Source organism: Athene noctua, chromosome 7, assembly GCF_965140245.1.
Source record: "Athene noctua chromosome 7, bAthNoc1.hap1.1, whole genome shotgun sequence".
Lineage (NCBI taxonomy): Eukaryota > Metazoa > Chordata > Aves > Strigiformes > Strigidae > Athene > Athene noctua.
In genome coordinates this window covers 14,351,810-14,376,139 of record NC_134043.1, presented here as the reverse complement: position 1 = coordinate 14,376,139, position 24,330 = coordinate 14,351,810, and the positions used below count along the sequence as shown (strand labels likewise).

At 40.3% G+C, this 24,330-nt stretch overlaps 1 protein-coding gene across 2 annotated transcripts in view; it reads left to right on the top strand.

Moving 5' to 3' along the window:
* Positions 1-24,330, top strand: part of RALB (RAS like proto-oncogene B) — a 53,401-nt gene that overhangs the window by 5,764 nt on the left and 23,307 nt on the right. The window contains exon 1 of one of the 2 annotated variants that reach the window (XM_074910565.1): positions 18,233-18,366. The exons of the other annotated variant lie outside the window; for it this stretch is intronic. The gene's annotated coding sequence lies outside the window, so the exon portion shown is untranslated. Of the gene's footprint in view, positions 1-18,232; positions 18,367-24,330 lie in introns of those variants that run through there. 2 annotated transcript variants of the gene reach the window in all.

Below are 24,330 nucleotides of genomic sequence, written 5' to 3'. Positions count from 1 at the left end.
ATATAGAGTTAGCCTTGCTGCCTGTTCCATGTCCAGCAGTGAAGAAGTCTCCAGATACCACAGCTTGGAAAGACCCTTCCCAGAGCTTCCTGTAAAGTACAGATCTTAAGGTTTATAGCTGATTCTTCAAAAGGCATATGGTAAGTGTAATGCAAAGCAGATATCCTTTGCATAAAGTTGCTGAAGGCACTGTTTTTCACTTGAAAAACTAGATTACAGTCCATACAAATACAGCAAATTCCCTGACCACAATGTCCCTTGGCCCTAATCTTTCACTAAAAAATCACCAACTTTGCATGAGTGTTTTGAAAGCATCCAAATTAGAGTTTATCTTCTCTGACCTTCATGAGCTCAGCTGCCACAATAGCATCATTGTTTCCTATCTCCTCACCGTAGTAAGCAGCACCCTCTATTCCTCTCACTTCCTTTCTGGCCCAAACCTTTCCATCTGATAGGCTTTTTAAAGCTCTGCTTTGTCATCTAGTTTTGCTGCTACCGTGATCTAAACGCCAACCTCCTTCAGTCCTGGTTGTCTCAGCCTCAGCCAGCCAAGACCCTGTTTTTACTCAGAAGGCACCTTTTAAACTTGAGTGATGGACATTTCTTCTACACTTGTAGTCTTACAAGTGTTCCCAACTGACAGAAACATTTAGGTTACAGCATTTTTCTTACTAAAACTACACTGTAGCAACACAGTATCAATCACAATCATAAACAGTACTTTTCCCACCTCAGCACTGTGACACGGAACTCTTCCTTTCATAACACTGTGCAACCATCTCCACGTTGCCACAGTACATAGCAACTAGTGTTAAGGCTGCCGTTTCATTACTAAATTCCTAATCCAATGCTTTGTCCACTGGGTTGCTGTTCCAGAATGGAGAGTTGTGACAACAAATGAGGTAATCAAGGAAAAATAAAACTGGCTACAGTTGTCAGGATTATTAGTTCAATATACTTCTTCAGCTTGTTCATACTGGTCTCTGTTTGTTTCTTGTAAGGAGTGATGATTCCAAAAGTCATAAGCTGTGTGTTAAGTTCCTGGGTGATGACAATTTCCTTTATAATGTTGCCCAGTGTCTGAGATCATAGAGATAGGATCGTGTAGGCCTGCTACGAGCAAAGTGTCCTATTGCAAAGAAAAGGTTTGCACAAAGACTGAGGATAGAGTAAGAATCTTTATGTCCAGATACAGACCGCGGTTTCCAAAAGCTCTGAGCATTGGCCAAACTCACAGCACAGTCAGTAGATATAGTCAGGCTAACATATTACTTTTGAAAATTCTTCACCAGCATGGTTCAACATGCAGCCCACTGGACAGATCTGGTCTGCAGGATCTTCTGTCTGGCCTGAACCACCTTTTCTATGGAAATTCCAAGGAGCAAGCTGCTGCCTCATCTCAAAGAGAAGGAAAGGAGGGAGGATGATTCTTGCCCATGCTCCTGAGAGGTGGGTGAGAACAGCACCCTGATACAGATAAGTTCTTGTTGTGCTTCTGTCTGAAGCACATTATCTCCTTGTTGGGAAGGTGAGAACAGCAGCACTCCTCCACCTCTGCCACTCTCATTTGCCACTTGTTGCAGGGGAGGGGACACACACAGAGTAGGGAACAAGAGACAGTAGTGTTTCCCTGCAGCCTATAGCTCCCCTCAGCCTCTCCCTCAAGCCTGCTTCACTGTCCAAGTCTGAATGTGTGAATGGTAGGAGGTGTGAAATCATAGTCCTGAGCTGCTATTGATTGTCATCTCCATGGCCTGTCCTTAAACTGGGATCTGACTCATGCAGCCTCTAGGGTTTGCCTATCCTATTAATACACTTACTTCTGCTGCAGCTATCACTCGCTGAGAAGAACTGTATGAGTACATTTCTTTGTGTTCTTTGTATTGAATTTGTGTCTCTTTTCTTTGGCTATCTATATGTGATGCATGATTCAATTTTCCTACACAACTGTAGGAATTATGTTTTTCTTGTAATTATGGAAATAATTTCAGTAACTTTGAATTCTGTATGTATACTGGATGTATGGGTTAACCTTGCAGGCCTTTCATTCAAGTGAGTAAATTCAGCGGGTTCTGGGGCCTATCTTCCTTTGGTACAGGAAGCATAGTGCTGATGGGGGTGGAAAAGAAGTTGCTGTGCTTGGAGTTGATAGTAAAGCTCAGACACTAGTGGGAAGAGGCCACATTCTGACCTAATATGAAGATTAAAAGCCAATGGAAATAATTACAATATCAGCTTAATTTTAGCATAATCTAAGTATGAATTATCAAAACTGAGAGCTCTCACTTAAATACAAGTTGAAACAATTTATCTTCAGGGAGACTCTCTAAGTAATTGAGACCAATGTAAATCTCAGCTGAAACTTCTGCTTGAGGAAAAGTACTGCTGGATGTGTCCATGGCTTGGTTTCAGCACATGCAGCCAGTTACAGTACAGGGGAAAGCTACATTAACTTTCAGTCAAGCTAAATGGGTAGCTCTCCTGGTTTTGACAGATGACAGTTAATTACATTTTTCCTCTCTGGAAGAAGTATACCTTTCTTTCTTTCTTTATCATGTCTGATAACAGCAGGGGATTTTTCTGAGGATAGTCTTGGAACAAAACAGCAGCTCCAGGCATTCTGTAAGAAGCCAAATACAAGGGAAGGGTGGAGTGAAGTTGCTGTTTGATAATAGGAATAATCTACAAGAAAGTTTCCTTATCTCCCTTCAATACTTGTTTTTCAGAAGAATCTGTGATGAAAAGGCAGGAGCTATTCTCCTCTGTTGTAAATTCTTTTCTGATAAGTCTTTTGGAAGAAATCACAATGCTATCTTCATTCAAATCCTTTCTAAAATGCTTTTCTTCCATAAAGTGTTTCTATGCTAATCCACTAGGCGTTGCTATTTACGGCTTTAAAAGAAAGAGAGTACTTAACCTGGACTGATTGTAGATTAAAAATTACTAAATGCATGCCTGTCCCATAGGAAGGTCCATGAGAAGAATCTATTGCCTCCTGGCAGTAATTCTTCGTATTGTGTTTTTATTTCTTATTGTTGATTGTAATCTCTACAGGGAAGGGGTGTATGTCTTTATGTACCTTTAAGGCATCCTATATGTCTGTAACTTTATGCAAATTAGTGAAGATCAAGAAGGAAACAACAAGTAATTTTACAATACAAATTAGCTTTGCCTTGAATAGCAGTCAAATTCTACTCTGTCATCCCAATGTAAATCTAGATTTGGTGCTGAAGTGACAGGAATGGTATATGGTCATAGCTCTTGATGCAAAGAAGACTGAAGGGGAGAGGAAGCCAGTGATGCTGTATCTGATAGATTAATTCCCATTATTTTAGACTACGCAAATGTTAAATAACCCTGGTTTTCTCTTCAGGACATGCTGACTATGCTGCCTTGTGCTATAGGCTGCTAATATAACTCAGAAATGCTCACCTGCTATTTAAGAGTGTGTAAAGCAGTGGTTCCCAAACCAGGCACTATACTAGTGAGGTCACAACAGATTCAAATGATGTCACAAGCTACATGAAATTCAGTTTGATCACATATTTATGCTAGTGTTTGGTGTTGCATTAAATTCTGGCTCTACAATAGCAATTTTCTGCAGTGAAATGTTTGGGGAACTGCTGTTTTACTCCGTGAAAAATTGGGTGGAGAGATTATTTCCTCTGAGTCATCAATAGGAAAAGTCCACTATTACAGGGGTGAAACATGCAAACATGACAGCTAGAATTGAAAAACACCCAACAAATGTGAATATATTCAAATCAATTGATGCAGCATATTTCAAACCCAAAGGTATCAACACTATTGCTTTCCAAAATTGTAATCAATCTGTATGTCCAAATTATTATGTTGCTATAATAATTATCATAACAGAGTTAATTATAGATCAGTCCTTCGCAACCAAACTACACTCACCACTAGGTAAAACATGGCAGTTATTTTTGCATGATATACAACAGATGAGAAGAAAGATATAAGATTATTACATCCATCAGAAATGGCTGGACCACTGTTTTTTTAGTAGTGTGTGCATATCTGTGCTGGAATCTGGCAAGGAAGCCCTGCCAGTAAAGGCAGGGGATGTTGTAGAGGCAGCAAGCTGGGAGCTGGGAAGGAAGGCAATACTTCCTGGTGCTCATTAACAAGCTCAGAGGAAGGAGAACATCCTGCCTCGTCATGTTGAATCAGCTAGACGGTCCCTATTAACATGGCAAATCCCTCACCCATCCTTGTTTCAGCAGACGATATTCAAATTTGGTTAGGAAAGAGAAACCATGATTTTGTACATGTGTGCAAAGCACACATTGAACTTCATTCTCCTATACTGTGACTTCACAATTTGTTCAAGGGAGCTGTAAAATTAAGAATCTGAGGGCTGACCTGTCTTTGTTTTGTCTCCCTTTATCAAGCACCCTTGGTTGGTTTTCACCTTTTTATGTTATGCCTCAATTTAAATATTTATGCCATGTCCCATTAAAATCCTCAGCTGAGAACTTTCATCCTTTTAGCTGCACAACTACTGTGTACCATTTGTTAATTTGTGAATTTAAAATATATTTAGAGTGACTAAATGGCAGAGTTTGAAAAACAATGTTTTGTCTTTATACACATCCCTTGAGCCAAGGCAATTCAAATCTGACCTGTAAAGGGACATCAGGTTCAGTCACTTGTGCCCTAGTAGTCCTTCATTTCTTGTCTAGAAGTTACCAGTTTCACAGGCAGTTTTTGTAATATTAATATTTTCAAGAGTCAACCACTGTTAACCACATACAGTTTATTGTTTTAACTGTTTACTAGTGGATTTGGTTTTCTTATAGCATTTAGACAAGTTGACACAAATGGCAGCTTAAATCACAGATTTAAAGCTGTCATCCTCACGAGGCAACTCCACACACAAGTTATTATCAGCAACATTAAATTGCAAAACCACTTGTAAAACCTTTGTTAAATAATATAAATTGAAATTTGTATATGCCCAAACCAATACAAATAGCATGTCATACAGACCAGAATACATTTAAAAAAAAACCCAAAAAAAACAAAAAACACAAAAAACAGACCAAACAACAAAACCCAAACAAAAAAAGCAAACCCAAAAACCTTGGAAAGGAAAACATACAAAGAAGACTGCTCATGTTAGGCTAAATTCTCAGGCTATGTTTCATTACTATGATTTTATTGTTACCATTTATCAAGGACTTTCAAGCCAGTTCTGGTATTTCTCCCCTGGTGTTTATAACTCCAACTGTTACATTCTTAACTGTCATGTTGTTAGCTAAACTTTTCCTCTTAAACGTTTCTTAGTCCACATTATTTCTGGTCAGATTTGAATCAGCAAAGGAGAACATTTCCTGTCCTTGGGGGGATGAATCTCTACTGGATATTAGGAGCCTCTGTCAGCACCAACTGCATCCTGTTGGTTGGATCAGGAAGCTGTGCATTTTATTAACAGGAACTAGAACAAGAGTGGCAAAATTTTGGCAGAATTAGAATGAAATGTTTGTACACAGAACAGAGTAAGAACTGGAACTTAAACATTTTTATATAACTAAAATAAAGCTGCCAACAAACTAGTTTGGTAGTTTTTGAAATCATCAGGAGCGCTTATGAGAAAAAGCTTAAAGCCAAAAACTAGGATTTGAATGAAAGCTCTAGCTGCCTAACTACTAACTGAGCCATGTCTCTGGCATGCTGAAAAAGGCTGCTTTGGTGAATTGAGAGTACAAATGAGTTACATCCTGGAGCAAGAAGCCATTGATTACTGACAAATGAATAGTCATAAATTTGGAGTCTAACAAAAATGGAGCTAGAATTAATAATGTTGGTCAATAAGAATAAAAATTGACTCAAATTCTCATGCTGGGACACAAAGCACGCTTCTCAGGGAGCTAACAGTGCACATGGACCAAAATACAAATAGGAAGTAACTCTATGGTGTGGATCTAAAATAAGACCAGGAGTAGCCACAAGTGTGGTGCCATCTAATGTATCATAGCTCTGTCTGCTGGTCAGCACTTTCTAATCTGGACTAGCATGTGTTCATACCTCTTCTGGCAGCAACTCAGGAGTCTCCCCATGATCCAAATCTGTGACAGAGCAAGCTTGGTTGTTTGAAATGTGCTAGATGAAGTAGAAATGTGCATCAAAAAAAGCTGACAGACATTTTACTGGTCAGCTTTACAGGCTGGTCTTCCTGTTAATTATGGCTTTCTGCTGAATGAAGTCTCTAACAGGGATAGGTGAGCATGGTCCTCCATTAGCTGGCTGGAGAAGCATCAAAAGCCCTATTTCTTCCACAGCCAAAAGGAACATATATTTAGCTTGAGGGCTATAGAAACCATATTTCTGAGACATAAATTCCATAGCCTATGTCATTGCTGATTTATGACCTTGAGATCTGTAAAATCATGTGGCATCCTCCTTTATGACAGCTGCAGATATATTACAACTAATGTGGTAAGGGGAGCAGCCCTTTTATTGTAAGTTTTTAAAAGGGGGGAGATGAAAGCTGCTGGTGAAATTGATGCTGTAGGTGCATCAACCAAGGACAAGACATGGTAATCACACCTACTTGGTTTTATACTTGCAGCTTTTGGGAACTGACAGGAAAGATTACTTTTGATTTATACCTATTTCTGAGAAGCAAGACTTGATAATTATCAGGTAGTTCACTTGTCATGCAACAGCTATGTCAAAAACCAACAGTTAAACTACAAGGCAGAATGGGAGTCACCCCATGAGGACGGCTTTAAACCAAGCTTGAAAATTGTGGGGATGAGACAGTGTGTTTCCAACAGCCATTGATTAAATCTCATTTTCTTTTAACTAGAATAAACTTCTGTATCCAAGGTCTCTTAAGGCCCTCTGGAATGGTATTACAATGATTCCTATCTTTTAATGAAGATAATAAATTCTTCTAACACAAGTAAGAGTCCTAGACGAACCTTTTACCCTCTTCGCAAAGTAGTGCCCTATCAGATGTTTTTAATTTCCTTCATGCTGCAGTCTTCACCTGCTTCTACTTTTTAACTGCATTGTTTGTATAACAAGAACTAAGAAACAAAACTTCCATGAAAAGACATGGAACCTTAATGACAGAAAAGCTATCTATGGCTTACTGAAAATTTTTGTAAGAATCACAGCTCTCTCAGGGCAAGCAATTCAAGAAAGGATTGTAAAGATGAGCTCACTTTTAGCCAATTATTAAAGATAAGCCCCAAAGTTTAAGGAAATTTGAACTCTACAGGCAGAGTAGTGCTGCAACTCTTTATGCCATGATTCAGACTGTATTTAGACATGGCAGCTTAGATCCATCTTCATTAATATCATACAACAAAGTAAGAAAGTACAAATGAGCTAAGTGTGAAAGGAACTGAGTTTTATCATCTTTTCCTGAACTGAAATCTTCCCAAATTATGTCCAGAAAACCCTTGGAGAGGTTTAAGAAAAGCCACAAGGAAACTGTTGCTGAGCCTTCAGTGCTGAGAAGCCAAAGGAGCCCAGCTGATCCAAACAAAGGATTCTTTACATGCTAATCAAAAGAGAGATTCAGCAGGTGGCCACATCACTTAGGCTCTGTGAAAAGAAACTGAAAAGGCAGAACTACATCAAGCTGACTCTAGCATGGACGTGACATGACTATTGCATTTTGCGTTTGACATAATGGATATCTCCAGCCACAATGGCCAAATCCATAGCATTTTTGCTTTCTAAAAAGCATGAAGGACTGCCCCTTCTTGGAAGGAAGTGGAAGCTGCCACAAGACTATAATAATATCTCAGGCTTGCTCTATATAAAGATCTTTTCTAAATTTACAAGGAAACAACTTGTTGAGTTAAAACATTTGTCAAGAAAAGATAAATTGATAAACATTTGGGATCTTCTATTTACTTTGCCTGTTCCCAGCTATGTACCTGCCTCTTAGCTGTCTTAAGTGTCTTAACATCCTAAAGTAATTACAACTGTTAAATGGAACAGCTAAGATCACAAACATTATCATCTACCACTCTCTTAAGACCTTTGGCAGAAGGACAAGGCAGGCTTTAGGGAAAGCAGCATCTTAAGCTGTTACCGTAAGATTCAGTAGCATTCTCAGATCCCTTCTCTGAATATGATCTACGCAGGCCGACAAGTTCAGTGGGAAGCTGATAGGAAACGACTTAGGAAGATGGTATCTTGTAAATCTTGCCCTCCTCCATAAATTGAAAGGGGGAAGGAAGGAGAGAGTAGCAGTCTTTTTAAAATCACAGGAAGATGTATCCTTTGTATGCAAGCTCTTAGGGGATACAGCATCTCTGTAGCATGTAGTGAACCAGACATCAACTTCCTCATCTTATGAGGTGATTTGAGCCCATATCTCATAGGAAAATACTCCAAATAGCAAGCCAAAGGCTCTTGTGCTAGGCAAGTGGTATAATTAGTCCTTGTGGAAGCTGATTTATTTTGCATAGAATACTTTTCTCTAAACCAGAGACAGTACAAGCAAGAGTTATCACCTGTCTTATCTAATGGTTACAGCGTGCACTGAACAGTCCCTGCTCTCATAAAGATGTCATAATTTCTATTGACTACACCAGTGGCATCTGCGCCTTTACAGTTCTAGCCGTTATCTGCTTGGCATCGTCCATCTGTTGCTATGAACCAGGCATGCTTATGGGACAGGATAACTGACCAATGTTAGTTTTCTAACCTTATCAGTTAACTTACAGTGACCTGCGTAAGAGTTTAAGCTTGAGTTTTGCAGACTGAAGTCTTCTATTGATCTACAGAAGGGAAAAACCCATTGTTTTTATGCTTATACTGTGTATATGCAGATACAACTCACTGTCTGCAGAAACCAGTTCCTGAAGGGAGTTTACTTTGTTTTTCTGTTCAACTGAAATAATGATGATCCCAATGCTTCAATATGAAGTTGATTTTTGTTCTATACAAACTGCCCTGAGACAAACAATTAATTTGGCATGTGCCACCAAACACCTCACTTAGAGCAACTTGGATTTCTCAAGTGGCACTACAAGTTTTCAGAAGTCTCCCTAACTAACCAGTTTTCATCCCTTCTCTGATTCCAATAATATAATTGTTACCATCAAACCTAAGAGCAAAGAGCATATAATCTAGTGACATTGAAAATAGCATGAAACAAATCACCATAAAATCCAGTGACCGGAGACAGCAGTGTCTCGGGTGGTGCTGCTTAGAATCAGACCACTAGTTTCGGGGCTAGTTCTGCATTTTCTGATTTGAAAGATTCCACATTCCTTTTGATGCATTGTGCACCGGTTCTGGAGAATGGAAAGATAACATTATGGGCCACATTCTCCACTATCTGACCATTTCTGTAGTGGTTTAAATCGGTATCAATTGCAATTTAGCATTTTGCAGATATTTTCACAGACAGGAACCGGTATGGAAGAAAAAGGCAGAGGAAAAATAGGCCTTGTATGTCTTATGACCTGGTTGTAATTCCATTTAAAATATTACTGCACTATTACATAGAAAAAGGAAAGCCTTAGAAAGGACAAGGTTTATAAGGGGAATAAATATGGTTATGTAAGACAAATCAAACCAATTAATTTTCTACTACTGAAAGTCTGATCAGAAAAAACGAAGGTAAAGCTCTATTGTTGCCCTTCAAGGAATCCGGCTTGAAGATGAAATTCATGCCTGAATGCAGAGAAGCAATTTTGAAAAGTCAAAGTTTGATTCATTGTTCTCTGAAAGGTTGTGTAAAGCTTCTTACTAAAGATCTCAAAGTTACGCAAAGGTGATTTGTATGATTAAGGGCAATCATAGTTCTCAAGAACTCTTAGAAGATATAGACACAGCTTGGGCTTGTTTCTTACAGTAAATTTTATTTTTTCATTCTAGATGGAACTTCTTAAATTAGTTTGTTCAATGTTTGCATTACATCACACATGATGCAGTGATAGTACAAGTGCGGATTTGCAGTATATGATATACACAGATTCTGCTCGTTCTCATCTATGATAATGTCAAATCAAGTAAAAAAGATTTGAGAAAGCCAAGACATAACACTGTTCAATAAACTATAATTGATAAAAAGTGTCCATAACAAAGCCATTCTTTGGCCACTCTGCTCTAGGATAGAAAATCTGTTACACAGCTTGTCAGCTCTTAAAACATGGCCCTGCAATGAAAGGGAAAAGACAAAACCAAATGAAAGCAAATGATCACTGCTTTCCAGCAAACAATTTCTTCTAGGCTGCAAACATCAGATGAATTCAGGATATCAGTTATTTATTTTGAGATTAGTTTTAGAAGGGTGGGTGGATTTGCCTGTGAGTATATAATGCAGTTCTCTTGTTTTGTAAATCAGTGTAGCTCCAATGAAATTTGGGAAAAAGCAGCATTTCTGACCCTTAAACATGATTTTAGTTGTGCCTAACTACAATGGCTTCAACTTTTAAATTAAAAATATATGTGTACACACATGTATATGCATCTCTCTCTACTCAAGGGTTCTTTTCTCCTTATATTGCACCTTTGCTTGCTCACATTACCCACAGTGTCAGAATTCTCAACTCAGAATTTCCTGGCTCTCGGTAATTATTTCAGTTTTTATTTTAATGCAGTGCTTCTGTTTTATGATTTTCCAGAAATAAGTCATAATGAAATAAAAACTTGGGCACTGAAGAGAAGCTTGGGCTGTGGGCTTGCAGAGTCAGATGGAGTCCCATACTTACACTTTGGCCAAGGTACATTATTTTTGCAGACTGAGGACCCCACAAACCAGCACAGCTCTTCCCAAGCTTTTTCAAAGGAATATGAGGCTTAATGTAAACTGCATCAGAAGATAAAAGATATTTATTTTTTATTTATAATTTATTTATTAATGAGTTAAGAGATCGAATATTAATTAACCTATTAACACGCTGAATTGTTACTACTGACACCACTTCTAGCAAATTGTCTTTTCTAAAAAGTGAATCTCTTACTCTTTTGACATATTCTAAGTATGTTACTCTTCACTGAAAAGATAAAAGACAATACAGAAGCCAGAATATTATGGGATACAATGCATGCTTATTTTGAAATTACTTTCCTTAATCCTCTAATGTAAAGCATATTGGACTCTTATAAATTTAACATGAAAAAAAAGAGGCTGTTTCTAGATGGTATTAGGCTATCAGACACAGGTAATGTCTTTTCTACAGAAGAATGCTGTGTAAACTAACACATGAACATTCAGTTCATATTCAGACCTTCTTTAATTTGATACTTGCCAGCATGATAAAGTCAATGTTGTAGGTGCAAGAAGGTGCAAGGTGATTTTTTAGCCACTCAGTCATATCAGAGTTAATTCTAGAAGGTGTGCCATTGGTGAATAGGTAAAGTACTACCATAAAAATAACCAACTATTACAAAATTCAGGTCCCAAGTTCCCTCTTATAAATTGTGAGATGCTTGGGAAAAAAAAAACAAATTTCTATTGCTGCTTAAACAGTAAAGGGGTTTCAAAGCTCCCAGATGTTTGCAATAGCTGTTGCAATTAAACATTGAAAAGAGAAAACTGCATTGATAACAAGATAGCAGAATAAATATGGAGTGCTTTCATGGTGTAAGGATATGTTTGTATAAAAAATGCTCTTTTTCAATTTGCAGGAGGACATTTTAACCTCATTCTAAGTTACCTCAACTTGATTAGAGACTGCGGACAAAAATAAATACTTAAAAATTTAATTGACAAATCTTCTTTCTGAGGTATTGATCCCACACTGCTAGAATGCTGGCTGCTATCAAAGCCAGTAATTTTCATTATTAATTTAATGTATTTGTCAAAAATTTAATCTCAAAGGTTTGATTAAAAAATAAGGGACACAAGACCTGTTAGCAAGAAATTTTAGCATGCTGAAATCACTCTCCAACAGCAGCTACTCAATAAGGTAGCACTGTTCAGCTCAGTGAGCTAAATTCTCAATAATGTTATTTGCCTTATTATTCTGGAAAAATCCCCTGCCTTATTTATTTCTGGCTCTTCCAGAAATAAATACCAGTTTTTACGCAACTGGCTTCAGTATGATAATGATAATCAAATTCAACTCAATCTGTAAGACACTAAAGTACACTTTCTACCCTACATATGACCGGTAGAGCCTTAGTTAATGTATCTGCTTCAGCAGTGCACTTCAGGAAACGTGGGCCAGCTGGAGGGAGTCCAAAGAAGTGTGCCTGGCAATTAGGAAACTTAACCTACAAAAAACAACTGAAAAAACAGGTGTTGTTTGAAGGAAGAAAAGAATTCTGAGGACTGAAAAAAAATAATGGGTTTTGAATATTTAGCAGACTGTTGAAAAAGGGGAAAAAATGTCTGATTGCTATGTCCAGTATGCCACTAATTAATATGCTTAAACTGCAATAAGTTTATTAGTTTATAAGTGATATTTGTGAATTTTTGCTTATGATAAAGTGATTATTTTAAAAGAGATTACAATATTTTAAATAAATTTCTATGATGATACTGCAATCTTCACTGCCTTGAAAGAAATATATGCAAAAATTATATATGTCTAACTGATCTTGCCTTTGGGCCATGGAATAAGACTACTTGACCTCTTATGACTCTCTCTAGACCCTTTATTTTCTTTTTTTATTCTAGGCTACCAAGATATTTACAATAAACTTAGCTCCTTCTGTAAAGGCTCCAAGATCAGGCCCTAAATCTGTCATGCTGTTGATAATCATGACAATCAGAAGTGTAGCACTTGTAAAAACTGGAATGTGAAATCCCTTACCTCACAAAATGTCAGTGAGAATCTCCTTAAAAATGACCTTGCGATATGATCCTGACAAATCCCAGCTGTATCTGAAATGGAAAGGTGATTTAATAGTGAACTTTATTTTAGTGTGGTGATTTCCTGCTTTCTGTAACAAAAATAAAGTGCATGATATAGTCGAAAACGCCATGAACTACTACAAGGCCAAAACCACAGCCCTATTTCATTTACTGTTGTTTGCTTCTGATATATTTTAGTTTACTGCTTTATAGTTTTTGAATGCTGAAATTCATAAGTCATGGCAAGGTCAGCTGCATTCTCTTAAGTGTAGAAATAATCTGTATAATGTAGCTCTTCTTAGACTACCCATGCCCAAAGAGAAAATCATATATGTCTAAATTATCTTTCTTTTAGAACAAACTCCATTTGAGTGCACACTATGTACATGTACCTCTTCTGACAAATTTTCTGAGCCTAGATTAACTCTGACAGTTGAACTCTGCACATATGAAAAACTGTTGTATTTTGAGAACAAAAAGGACAACCACAGCATTCTGGATAATCCAATTGGGTTTTTTTTCTGTTTTCCCCAGTTTTACACTAGCATTAATTTTGACTGAAAAGTGGTTTAAAAAGTAGGATTAAAAAAAAAAACCAACTGGCTTTGCAATGAATAAATTATTAAAAACTTACATGTCTGATAACCTTCACTGAACCGTTGCTTTGTGCTGCACAGGTGCTACAAGGGACTGGCCGTGTGTAACTAAGAATTCCTTCAGAGAGGGACAAAACCTCCCGGCTGCTTTAACCTGTTCTTATGTTTCTGGCTCAGCCTCACTGCTGGAGGTGTGGCAGGACCACTTCTTTCTCCATCAAACCCTGATATCTTTGTGGTTATTACTGGCAACCATTCCTGTCTCAGGCTTGTGTAAACCGAGGCTGGAGTAAAAGTTGTGACTCAGGTACCTGTCCTGCAGCGGTCCCTCTTCAGCGTTCAGATGTCAGCAGAGAAGAGAATCTGCCTCTTATTTCTGTTATTGACAGAGACTGAAAATGACATTATTAAATCTGAAAAGACTGACTTCCTAGGTAGCATTGATTCTATTGCAATTCAAGATCCTCCCTCCAAGTTCCTCATCAGTTTATATACCTTTCCTTTTACTCCGAGACTACTCTTACATGCTCCCTGCAGGAATGGGGTATTCCTTCTCTCCATCGTTTGCAGCCCGCTAGGTTTTATAGTTCCTCAAATACATTTTTCCTGAACTGGCTTCTTACCTTGTTCCTCCCATAGTCACTTATGCAAAAAATACAGGCAAGACAATACAAACACTGTCAAAAGAGAACTGGGTACGCAGATGCTGGTTTTACACAAACAGGGTAACTGGCAAACATGGAGGCCAAGGCAACTACCAGTCCCATCTAGCATTGATTTATCAGAAAGGAGAGGGAGGTAACAGTGTTAGCCTCTCTCCCCTCAGCAGTAGTGGATATAGTAACGCACGGGATCGGACCAATAGATCCCATAAAGTTCAGACAGCTCCCCACTTCCCTGCAGCACTTGGGCTAGTTTTGGTGGTCTACTAACCATCTTACTAGGAATGGGTCTACTGCGATCTTTTCTGTTTAATTCCTTATATACATCTTAATTTTCTTTGTCAATTACTTCCACAATTTAAAAAAAAAAAAAAAAAAAAGGAAAAAAAATTTAAAATCAAATAGACCTATATATCTGGGTTTTACATCTTTCCCATCTCTAGGTTCTAGAACTAATTTCAGCTAATTCTTGTTTCAGCTAGCCATCTTTCTATAATATATTTCTACCTAAAAATTAGAACTGCTCATAAGAGAAGTATGAGTCCTAATCTTTGCAGAGAAAAAAATACTTGTTTCTCAGTCATCCCACCACACTTACTGTTGTTCATGACTGGCAGTGACACAGAGTGCCCTGTTACATTCTTGGTGGGCTAGAAACTAAATGCATGCATCAGAAATACTGTCCCTATCTCTAAGAATTTGCAGTTTAAAACAAATTATGGTAGGATAAAACAACAGCTGGAGATAAATTTTTCCATCACTGCTGAAATCTTACTTGTTTAGAAAGTGAACGTTTATTGTCTGCGAAGCACTTAAGATAAATGCAATATAAATGACAACGAAAAGGAATTTTCTCCCCTAAATTGTTCTATAGAATTTTTCTTCCTGAAGTACTGAAGCAAAAATATATCTGTAACACCTATGGTAACCATGGAGATTATACCAGGCAACATGCATAATGATTCAAAATGTGGCATCAGACAAATGTTCTTTGTCATGACTGAATTACTACAAAGAAGTGGGTTTCCCCTAAACAATTTACAGAAGCAGGATAGATGTGGTTAGTTTCTCAACCCTCCTTTTTGCAAGGGGGAAGGGGAAGTGTCAGCATTGTGGTATGGGCAGCAAACTAATAGTGTGTTCAGTTTGAAAAGACCTAGGTTCCCACATTCTTGGTAGTTTCAACTCATAGATATGACTTGCTGAAAATATTTATCTTCTGTGAATAGTCACATCAGAGCAACTAGTCCCTCCTGCATGGCATAAAAGATGGCTGTGGAGACATATAGTTACAGAATAAACAGCAAACAGTTCTAATTTTTACTTGGTTTTCTTTTTTTTAGGACTACATACAAAATCTATCTAAAAAAAAAAAAAAAAAGCAAGCATAATAAGCATAATTCTAGAAATACCAAGATTTGGGTAATATAAGTGTTAGCTATAAAGCAACATTCCTTCGCAACTGGAAATGTTTATTTCCCTGATTATTCCTTTTCTACATGGATGGCATCAAATAGTAAATAGCTCTCAGCCTGCCAGCTTCTAATGAAGGATGAATATTGATGTAGTTCTTAATCCGATTCAATCTATAACGCAGAGGGGAAGAATTATTGCAATTGGGACTGTTCCTAATAAACAAATCTGAAAAGAGAAAGTCCCTTTTTCACCAGAGGGGTTAACTAAAATCTGGTGTTTTCCAGTTGTTTGAGTTAGGAGGAGAAACTGATTATGATGCAAGGATGATGTCAATCCTGTTTACTTAGAAACAATATAGAAAGCATCATTTCCTTCAAGATGGGAGAAATTCAGACAGTATTTCCTTTTTATGCAGTCCTGAAATACTCCGCTGTTTCTCAGAGTCATGCACCTACTTTTTTCTGATTCTGTAACCTCTTTTTTCCAATTCCTGGTATTTTTTGCCAACCTAGAAATTACAGATTATAGTAAATGTATTTCTAGTTTCTCATCCTCCTCCATTTTATTTTGTTTTGGTAATAGGCCAGTTTAATCTACTACTTTTATAACACTGGATTGCTTTTCTTTTTTTTTTTTTTTTTTCTATTTATTTTAAGCAACAGGCTTTTTTATGCTCTCCAACTTCAAAATACAATCTCACCCAGCTATCAATAGACAGACATGGAAGGTAATTAATTCTCTCTCTTCTGTAGGAGGCTACAAAGAGGCCCAATCTGAATGCAAGAGTTAACACAACTACTTAACTTCTTAGTTCTGCCTCAAAGGCTCTGAACCCCCGGAGATCACTGGTAATAGTAACTTCCATAGTTTCTCAAGGTGGGCGTTATGCAAAGTGCTGCTTTTCTAGAAGGAAGAAATTTACCCAACACATTCACTCTAACTTCAGTGTGTGGAATTTAAATACATCAACATTTAAAGCTAGAAAAATTAGCCAAACTAATTAAAGCAGAGAGAAAAGGTATGTTTTCCTTTGTAACTGGCAAAACGGCTATGTCTGATTGTGCGATTGGTAACATTGGAATTGGACAGAGAGAATTTGGATCTGAGAACTGATAAATATTTGAAGAAAGAATTGCGGTAAATATAGCAATAGACTTTTTTTTTTTTTTTTCCTGAGTAGTTAAAACTGCTCTGTGCTGCACACATACATGGCTTGGCTTGTGTCAGCAATAGCGTGGCCAGCAGGGACAGGGAAGGGATCTGACCCCTGTACTCGGCACTGGTGAGGCCGCCCCTCGATTCCTGTGTTCAGTTTTGGGCCCCTCACTACAAAAAGGACATTGAATGACTCGAGCGTGTCCAGAGAAGGGCAACGAAGCTGGTGCAGGGTCTGGAGCACAGGTCGAACGTGGAGCGGCTGAGGGAACTGGGGGTGTTTAGTCTGGAGAAGAGGAGGCTGAGGGGAGACCTCATCGCCTCTACAGCTACCTGAAAGGAGGTTGCAGAGAACTGGGGATGAGCCTCTTTAACCCAGTAGTAAGCGATAGGACAAGAGGTAATGGCCTCAAGTTGCACCAGAGAAGGTTTAGACTAGATATTAGGAAGCATTTCTTTACAGAACGGGTTGTTAGGTGTTGGAATGGGCTGCCCAGGGAGGTGGTGGAGTCCCCATCCCTGGAGAAGATTAGGAGTCGGGTTGACATAGCGCTGAGGGATCTGGTGGAGTTAACTGTTGGAGAACGGCTTGCAGAGAGCAAGGCCATGGGTCTCTGCAGAAGCTGATTGCAGCCATCTGAGGTAAAAAAAGGAAAAAACCCAGGGTACAGTTATGCCTAACAAAGGACTGTTATGTTAACAAAGAGAGAAACTGAGGTACATTATGACCTTGTATATGATAAGGGAACGGCCCTGGGAGAAAAACAGGTTCAGAAGAGGGAAGATGTTATGACATGTCTGAGATGCCACAGGGGGCTGGGACATTATAATGTAGCTTTTTACATGTATCCAATAGATTTGTGAGTAGTATGCATGATTATTGTAGAGTGCTTATATAAGGGGTGATTTCTGTCAATAAAGTTGAAGCTTGCTCTATCATTCACATTGAATCGGCTGCTTGCTTCCTCCGCCCGACGCAGTTAACAGTCAGTGTTAGGTCAATGGTTGGACTGGATGGTCTTCAAGGTCTTTTCCAACCTAGACGATTCTGTGATTCTGTGATGACAGGATTGCAGTATGATGATTTAATAAAACACTAGGCATCCTCGACAATTATGAGAAGCAGGGACATTTTCATTCATTTGCCTTCTGACCTCATAATTATTCATTTCTGCAGCCGTCAGTACAGTCTGCACTACCATACAGGCGATGTATTTAAGACAGAACCCTTCCTTACTTCTTCTGGGTCGAAACAGAGCCCGTGGGCTTTATGGGCCGGGCTCTCCAGGGGACCCTGGGGGATGCAGCGTTGCAGGAGGTCCCCGCGGGCCCTTTCCCGGCCGGGGGAGGCAGCCGTGGGGCGGACCGGACAGCCCCCCGGGGGGCGGACAGCCCCTTCCCGCTGCTCGTTGGCAGCTCCCTTGGGGGGCGGGACCGGACCCCTCAGCCGCCCCAACACACGGCCGCGGCTCCGCCCCCCGCCCCGCCCCCCTCGCCGATTGGCCCGAGATTCCCACGTGACCGCCGGGCGGGCGGAGGGAGGCGGTGCCGGGGCGGGGGCGCGCGCGCGCGCTCGCGGGGAGCCGGCTAGGCGGGAGCGGCGCCGAGCAGGGCGGAAGTGCCCGGCGGGGGCGCGCGGGCGGCGGCACCCCAATGAGAGCGCGGGGGGCGGCGGCGGGGGTTAAAGCGGAGCCGGGCGCCGGGCTGGAGCCGCAGCGCGGAGCCGGGTCTTAGCCCCCAGGTGAGAGGGAGGGGGCGGGTGGGCCTCGGAGCCACCCTCGGGCTTGGGGGCGGCTCGGCTGCGGCCCCGCTCCCTCGGTGAGGGAAAGCGGGAGCCGCCGGGTCCCGACAGTGGCCTGAGCGGGCCTGGGCCTGCCGGCCTGGCGGTGTGACTGAGCCCCCTCCGTCCGGTCCTCCCCGTTCTGTGGAGAGGAAGGGCGGGTGTGTGTGTGTGTGTATGTGTGACCCGGCGGTGTGGGACACCCCTCTTCCACCTGGGGGTGCGGAGCGAAGGGAGCCCGGCGGCTTCTCCTACCCCGGGACGCGGTTGCTCGGCGCTTAGAAGGCTTTGGGGGTGTGGGGGAAGGAAGAGCCTCGCGTGTAGCCTGTGTTCCTCGGGCCTGCGTGGGAGCCGGGCTGGGAGGTGAGGCTCCGCTGCGCTGCAGCCCCTCTGCCGTGGGTTTGGCCGCTTCTGCTGCGTCCTGGTGGCGTTGGGGCTGAGGTGGAGTCATCGAGGCTGGGTGGTTGCTGCACCCGGTATCTACAAGCGGGGCTCGGGGGAAGGAAAGGGTGAGAAGAAGCCGGTCTTTAGTGTTGGTTTCTCAGGTGCATTCTGTGCAGGCTTCTCTGCCTTTCCTTGGCTGCCCTGGGACAAGTGACAGCTTTTTATCTGTGTGAGATAATCGGAGGACTTGAGATGCTGTCGGTCTCAGCGAAAATAGAAGTTTCTGAGGGATCTTGTTTTGTTTGGCCAGGTTCTCTCTGTGCTGCTCTTTATCTTCCCTGCAGCCTTACCGGTGTAGATCTTGTAGGAGGAGAAAGGTGGTGCCTGAGCGTGACCTTACCTGGAAAAGGGCAGGGAGAGGTGGTGAGACAAAGCAGCTCACGCTTCCTGAACAGCTGATGGAGGCCTAACTCGGTCTTTCTGCTGCAGTCCTGTTGAATCAGTTCTGATCCTAGTACAGAAGACTTGGTCCTAACCCTAAGTGTTTTCATGGAGGAAGGGGAGCAGGGAGACTGTACCTGCACTAGAACCAGCCTTCCCCTTTTTCAAAGCTTGAGACTGCAGTCCAAGTAGCTTTTTGTTTGTTTAACTGCCCAAACATTACTTCTGTAGTTCAGAGATCCTTGTTGCTCTTGTGAGGGGGAGGGAACTGCCTATCTGTTCAAGGGCATCCTCAGAGCCGTGACTTTCAGGAAAAGCTGTCTTTTTTTTTTTTTTTAAGATGCCTTAAAACTCTGCTCCTTTCCCCCCCAACCTGAAGTTATCAGAGCTGGGAGAAAGAACTTAACTGGGAACCAGACTTGTGGTTCTTGCAAGTGATTTGCTTGAAGGCTGGGAATAACTTTATTGTAGAGAATTTAGTAGCAGTAGCTCAATCTTACTTGGCAATAGCATCTTTACAGCTTATTCACTTATAGCAAACTTGTTAAAAGTTTTATCTACTACTTCAATCACTTCTGGACCCCGTATACTGAACTTAAATTTTTGTTTATGATCAGATTATATCAGTTTACCGTGGTAAAAGTTTTTGCATTTACTTCCTATATTAAATATTTTATTTAGGGAATAGAGAAGCTTTCAGACTACTCCTGTAAAAAAGTTTGCTATGTTAGTTTTTTGTAGCAAATTTTGTTGTACACCTCTTATGGAGTAGGCCAACTTAATTCTGTTTTGTATGCCTGGAGAGAAGTGAAGCTTGACCTATTTTCACTGGTGTTATGTATATGCTGCAGAGGAATGTCTAGTTTAAAGATTTAGCTCAAAAACTCTTAACAGAAAGCTTAATTTGACCAGACAATAGCCTTTCTCAGTCACCCTCTAAAACTCAAAATTGTCTCTAAATGTCAGTGCAGTGGTACTGGATATCTGGATAGAGCAGTTGAGGCATTTTGATCAAATCAAGGCAGTAATGATGGGACACAACCTAGACAACTGGGATGTGTACACTGAAATCCTGGATGATACATAGTTTCTGTGATCTAATGCCTCTTTCAGTCTTGAAGTTTTTTCAGCTGCGACTTAACTGATTAAGCACCCACTGATATTTGACCAAATGCAGGACAAAATGTCTTGCTTCTCTGGGAAGCATTGGGGTCCAGGCTTTACAAGCAACAGAACTGTCCTGTGACCAGAGCAGAAGTGGCCAAGTGATGTAGCAGAACAAGCCCTAACATAATGATTTGGGAATCTGATTTGCGGTGTGTTCTTGTCGTGTTGCTTTGTAAACTCTGTTTGCTTTCCATGCAGTGGATACTGGCACTTTAATTTGATAATTTCTTATTAACTAGATTCAAACTCCATGTGACTGATTAAGTGAATTGCTTTCTATTACACAATGAATTCATCTGAATTAATGGCCTCTCTTAGCAGAGGTACTGAAGGAGCCTGTTTCTCATGACAGCTGTGGAGGCACTAAGCACTCAGGGGACTGCAAGGGCATAGTGGTATCAAGACAAACAGTGCCTAACGTCTGTAGGTGTCTTGTCTGGAGCAAACAAGTCAGGATGGGAGTAGTGTCCTCCAGGGCTTTGAGTGAAACCCAAAGTGTTGGCTGGGAAGGCCACAGAAGGTGGGTGCTTGCTGCTTTTCACAGCCTGTCCCTGACTTCAAGTAACTTTTGCATAATTGACTTATGAAAGTTGCTGATACTAATTATCAGCCAGGTTAGATAGCAACTATATTCTCAAAATTTTTCTGTTTTGACTTGGAAGTACCATCCTGCTGATTAAAACCTTCAGTTTTTACATTTTCTGTCTTAATCTGTTTTCCACCCCCATGTCTCTGGTAACCATTCTGCACCACCATTGAGCAGTGGTCATAAGGTTCCACTGCTTGTTAACCACTATTGCACGAGGTCAGCACATCCTGGCTCTTCACTCTCCTGGTGGTAATAACCAATTTTGCAGCTTTTGTTTTAAGATGCAACTGGTACCTGCCTCTTGATAAGAGGCTATGGAGCAGATAGTATTAGATAGTATTTGTTAATAGCTGCCAAAGAGCAAAAATTTTGTTGGTAGTTCCTTTTAGCCCATTAAACAGGGCTAAGCAACTTTCATCTATGCCTGCCCTAGAAATATCAAGTTGTGTTGTCATTTGAACAAGATAAGCCTATATAACTCATGCTTTGTCTCATGTTCTTCTAAATACTGCTTTAATAGTACTATTAGAGGATCTGTTTTGTCTTTTGTGCTTGAGATGTGCAAGTATGTTTTTCAAGACCTGTCAAAATGAGAGTCATGAAGTCATGTAATGTGAGAATGTCACCACAAAGATTCAAGTAGCTACTTACGCAGGAGCCTAAACTGCTTGCTTTGAACAGTCACTTTCAACGGTTTTCTGTGGGACCCTGAGCCCATAGCCTTCTCAATGCTTGCTGAAGTGGTTGAGAAAGGAGTAAATGATGGTTGATTACAGGAATATGAGACTTAATGGAAGTGCCATCCTGACTAGGAATCTTTGCAGGATCACAACTCAAAGACTGAAAAATTGGTCCTGGGATTATAAGTATTTGTTAAAGCCTTGATCCTTTCAACTGTTACTCTGTGAAAGTGTTACTGTCAGTTGATGTGATTAGTATGAAATGTTTCATTGCACTTTTAGTGGCCTGAAATTGGAGTTTTTAGTATGTTCTTCTTAAATTTGGAATGTGGCAGAACTAATCTGAAGACAAAGTGTAGAACTGGAAAGCTGAGAACATGCTGAGTTATGCAGGTGCTGTGATTTCTCTGTTTTTTAGCTCTTTCTGTATGTATCTTTACCTGTAGTGAAAAAGATTTTTCAGAAGAGTACCAGAGACCTAAACTTAGCCCCAGTTTAGGGTGTGGTTTTGTTCATGTAGATGGATGTTTAAAAAAATATTTCTGATTTAGATTTAATATTGATGACAGGGTTTTTTATAAGCTAGTGGCTTAAATCACAGGTTTAACAAAAATATCACCTTACAAATAAGATTCTAAGAGTACTGCATTACAGCATTATACTCAAAACATGACAAAACACTGTAACTGTAGGAACTACCTGAACTCTGGACTCCATGTGGGAGAACACTAACTAAAGTGGCTTTGTTTTTTTAAAGGAGTTGGTTTATAAAGGTGCTCAGCAGGGCACAGTCTTGGGCACCACTCTAAAGCAAACATTTAACAAGTCTTTTTAGATCAAGCTGCAGGCCAGTTGCCTTAGCTTTCCAGGGAGGAGGTGATTTTGCTACCTGGGGGACCTGTTACCTGATTAGAATGAACTAATTCTAAAGTATGTAGTGATCTCTGATACAGCCTTTCCACTAAACTGCTGCTGTGGTAAGAAACTCCTCCCCATGATAGTACTCTTCTGCTATTTAGTGTTCCTGGCTTACTGTGAGATCCCATTTTAGGTAGGTAAGGAATTCTCATTAGTGTAGTCACCAAGAAGTCTCACTGGCTGACTTTTATGGCAGCCTTCTGCTTTTATCTACTGTGTCATAAAATAGGCTAGCCAAGGAATTTAAAGAAATGTTCTTTCAAAAGACAGGAATGTGTGCTGGAAACTGATGCTATTTCTCATTCTACTTTCTCATTTTCAATACACATTTTAGGAAGCACTTTAACTTTTTTTTAAACAATTCTGCAAGCTCACTGAGAATTTTGTCTTAAGGCAAACTAAAATCACAGTAGGATTTATGGTTGAATCTGTTCTGAAGCTATAATGAAAGGAAACTAAATTCAAAAATTATTAGACATAAGTAGACTGACCAGTGGCAATACTATACATCTTCATTTAGTTTGTAAAACAGGGATCAAGCAGTGATCTTGTCCCACTTATTTCCTTAAGTATTCACAACTGTCTTCTAATTGTAGTTATCTGATGAGCATGCCTTTTGTTATACTCTCGTATATATTAAGTATTAGTTAAGGTTCCTAATTAAGTGTTAGTCATGAAGAACTTGCTGTAAGTTTACTAGCTCTGCTGTACTACTTGTGCAAATTGTCAAATAGGCCTTCCACTTCCAAAGACTCCCCACAAATAAGATTTGTAGCAGCTGTAATGCTGGGGCGCAGACTTGAATCATAGAGTTGCTGAGGCTGGAAGACACTTCTGGAGACTGTCTAGTCCAGCCCTCCTACTGACTCTGCTAATCCTGACTCATAAACTGGCTCATCATCCATCCCTAGGTAAAGCTTCATGCATCCCTGCTTTTTCTCATGGGAAGGGCAACTCTCCTCCTTGCCTTCCTGGCCCGTCTGTCCTAAAGAGCCTGTAGCCATCTGCTGCAGCACTCTAACTATGAGAGCTATCCCTGCTCACCTCTGTGACCCCAGTGAGGTTATGACCCCTGCAGCTGCACACAGACCTCCAACATCTCCTGTTTGTTCCCTGTGCTGCATGCATTGGGGTACAGGAGCACCCTGTTGTGCTGATGTTGTTGTCCCAAGAAAAGCATGAGAGCTATGAGAAGCTGGCTGTGTATCAGAACAGTAGTTTTTTATTTTGGTAATGTGCTCTGTGGAGAGAGGAAATGTCTCAAAGAGTACACAAGGAGAAATATATAGTTTATATTCTGCATTGGTTCTGTATTTTCATGTGACCTGTCACTTGCTAGGTTATAAAGGGAAGTGTAATGAACTAAATGTGTCCTAATTTTTCTGTGGGGAAGTCAAGTGGTTCTGAGTTAAGTCTGCCAACCAAAACCAGGGCTATCAACAAGTGTGTTATATGGTGTCACTTTTCCTTCTCCAGCACTCTGGAGGCTTTGTGGTTGGAGAACACGTGTTTGGATGTAAATGCTGTGGCAGTGGTAGGCAGAGCATTCCCCATGAGGGAGACCAAGGATAACCCTTCTACCATAAGGAAAACTCTCCACAGCTTTTTTAGTTTTACTAACTTTACACTTGAAGAAAAGCAATTGCACTAACCTGTGACCCCTGTACTGGTGTAATAATCCAGTTTCCATTTAAAGATAGAAATACTGCTTTTGGCTTTGATATCAAGTAAATTAATACAGTAGAG